We start from the raw sequence: 3348 nt of genomic DNA, 5'->3' as shown, positions 1-3348 counted from the left end.
CTTTATTTTCCTTCTTTTTATTGTATTGCCAAGCCAATTCAGGGATTGTAAGGGCGTCGAATATCATTTCACACTATCAACAGACCATCTTAGTATTTTGTGATTCGAAACGTTTTAAGTTATGGCATTTATAGGGACTTAGTCATTTTGTGTGTGTGTCCTTACGATATGGCTAATGAATACCATGTAAATACTCAATAATTATTAGCTATTGAAATGGCTATTTAAGAACATGTTTTGGTGTTATGTATGCCTAAATGATAGTTAATACAAAGAAATTATAAAAGTGTAAAAATTTGCAATGGATAGTTTTTCAACAGCAGCATTGATGTGATTTTGAAAAATCACCAAAGATAGTAGAAATAGATTTAGAGAGTGAATAAGATATAAAATTAAAGCTAATAGAGTCTATTTTCACATGAAAGAAACGGTGCAGGCAAATAAATTTTATATTTTGTAATATTTGAATTTTAATGAGACAAGGTTAGAATGGTTTTTGAAGTCCCCTGTTCTGATTTTAGGAAATGATTAAAAATTGTACAAAAAGAATTATGAGTCATAATTTATATGTCTAGATTCTTTAGTGAGCCTATTTTCAATAGAAAGAAGCAAAAGCACCATATGAAGCCCGTACAATGAGATAATTGATTTTTACTGAATAAAGGTCAGAACCATTAGACAGTGAAACATGGGAGACTTTAAGGAATTAACTGTACTATTTGGCTAACCCAAAAATTTTGAAAATTTGATGATAAGAAGATATGTGAGTCTAGTTGTAGGAAAAATTTACGAATCTAAATTTCAAGTTTCGTAACTCGAGTTATAATTAAATTAGTGACTGTCACGCAAGTGGACAGTTTTCTTGTGAATAGTGAAATAAATTTTTTGAATTATTTAAGTATTCGAAAATTTTTTAATGTTCTCGGTTTTGAATTGAACCTTTTACGTTGCACGTTTTAGGGTCTCGACGACCTTTTTAGGGATATATTGATTGAACGTGAGCGAATTAATTTTAAAAGCAATTTTTTATGTTCTGAACTAGTAAGTTAAGTCAGGTAACGTCTCGTGTTCGACTCCGGCAATGGTCTCGAGTAAGGGGTGTTACATGGGAAATGCGACAATATGAGAAGTGATCGAAGATACACTAATGGATAGCTCTCCATTATTTATCATTCAAAAGCTCACTAGGTTACCAATGTCTCGAAAGATCTACTTCTACACAACCTCCCGATTTCTCCAGGAGGATCCTGACTGCTCATCCCTGCGAGTGAACAATGCACTCCTTTTGGAATAGTCTTGCCTACTTGCCTTAATGGATAGACCGTTCCTCAAGCCACTCTTTCTTCTATTAAGAACATGACTTTTAGGCTACCAAAACCCATTTTAACATAACGACCCTGGACCACAGTTCAAAATGAACGACAAAATGAGTCTCATCACAAACATTCCCCATGCACTTCGCAATGATGACAACATCGCCAAGAACAAAACCTCCACTATATACCCCTGACTCAATGGAGAAGGGATAAGCTCTTAAGTATTTTATCCACCATATAGTCCATTTTTAGCCTCCTTGCTCACTTACATCCTCTGGTTCTTTGCCTTGTAGGGTGAATCGACCGTTGTCAGCACCACCATATCCTCCTCATTGTCTCTTACCTTGTTGATACCCCACATCAACAATTGGCGCGATAAGCATGGACTATTACCATAGCTTCCTTAGATTGATGCTTCCCTCAACCCAACAAACCCAATCAACTCTACCAACCCCAAAAACTTCTCTACTTCGGCAAACCCCATCAACCTGGCCAACCCTGAATCCTCCTTAGGCTTGAACTCTGCTTAGAATGCACCTTCCATATGGTCATTGAACCCACCTCTTCAATCAACCTCTCATCTTTTGCCATCTCTTGCATAGCCCATGGTAGCACTTAACTTTCCATTGGTCTCCAATCTAATTGCATTTATCCCTCCCAGAATCTTAGTTCAACCAACTATTGTCGAAACTTAGCCGATTGGAAAAAATGGTTTAGGAAATAGTGTTTTTAACCATAGTGAAAGTTTTAAAACTTTTCTTTAAAACTGAACCATTGCAATATTTATCGCAATAAACTTACTGGAATTATGCATATGCTTTGAATAAGGCAGTTTCAAGTCAATCTTAGCTTTCTACCAAATGACCTTCTACGTTATCCTCTAGCCACGAATTACCTTGAGTGTGGGCTCAAGTAACACGAACCAAATCACAGAATAAAAACTTTTATTTAGTTTTCAATAGAGAATTTAATTCTTTCTATAATTGGAATTATGAGCTTTCCTAGAAAATGGAATTTATTTTTTAAAATAAATTTTCACTATTTTTTGACAGAATAACGATATACATGAAGCATATGAATGGTTCAACACATAGTTTCTATTTATAGAGAATCAATACAAGAGTTTTGTTCGAATAAGGCCTAACTAAAAAATAATTTAATAGAAAATACAACTTCTACTCTAAGTAGAAGTATATGGGGGCGAAACCCCTTAATTTCACCAGGGTTTTCTGCTCCTATCATGCACCATGGCCTTATTGGATCTTTCATGTATTGGGTCAAATTGTATGTGTTATCTGAATTTTATCCAACACTTATATTTATCCAACTCAATATTTATTTTCTATTTTCTAAAATATTGTTTTAAATAAAAAAATTAAATTAAATTAAATTAGATTAGATTAAATTAAATTCTTAATCAAATAATTTCTCAACCCAAATCTAATTCCATTAAAGTCATAACAACTTTACTTTATTAGAATCAGAAAGAAAATATATTTAATTACCTTATTCAACAAATCCATGATAACTAATTAATTTAATTATCATTTCAAACTTCAATTATTTAACTATAATTAATTAAATAATAATTGAATAACTTAAATTAACTTTTTATGTTATCTTTTGTACTTAGCGAGAAAATGCATTCAACGCGGATAGTGATACATGTGTTAAATTTCACTTACTAATTAAGTTCAATCTTTATTAACTTATTAAAAAATACACAATTCAATTAATTAATTAATTACTAATTAAGCTAAATCATAACTCGATTGAATTGTTATTAACCTTACCCAAAAATACCTTCTCGGCTTCATCTTGACCAAGGATTACCACAAAGATACCCTTTTGGTCTCACTTAGAAGCACAACTCCACCAAATCAATCCACAATAGAATACCCTTTCGGTCTCATCTGCCTAAATATTCTACTAGAGGCAACAATTCTAATATACTAATAATTTTGGCAAAATGGAATAACAACTCACAATTTAATCAAAATCAAACCCAGTCAAATAAGTGATTCACGAAAGC

This window comes from Gossypium raimondii, chromosome 2, assembly GCF_025698545.1.
Source record: "Gossypium raimondii isolate GPD5lz chromosome 2, ASM2569854v1, whole genome shotgun sequence".
Classification (NCBI taxonomy): domain Eukaryota; kingdom Viridiplantae; phylum Streptophyta; class Magnoliopsida; order Malvales; family Malvaceae; genus Gossypium; species Gossypium raimondii.
This window is presented reverse-complemented; position numbering follows the sequence as displayed.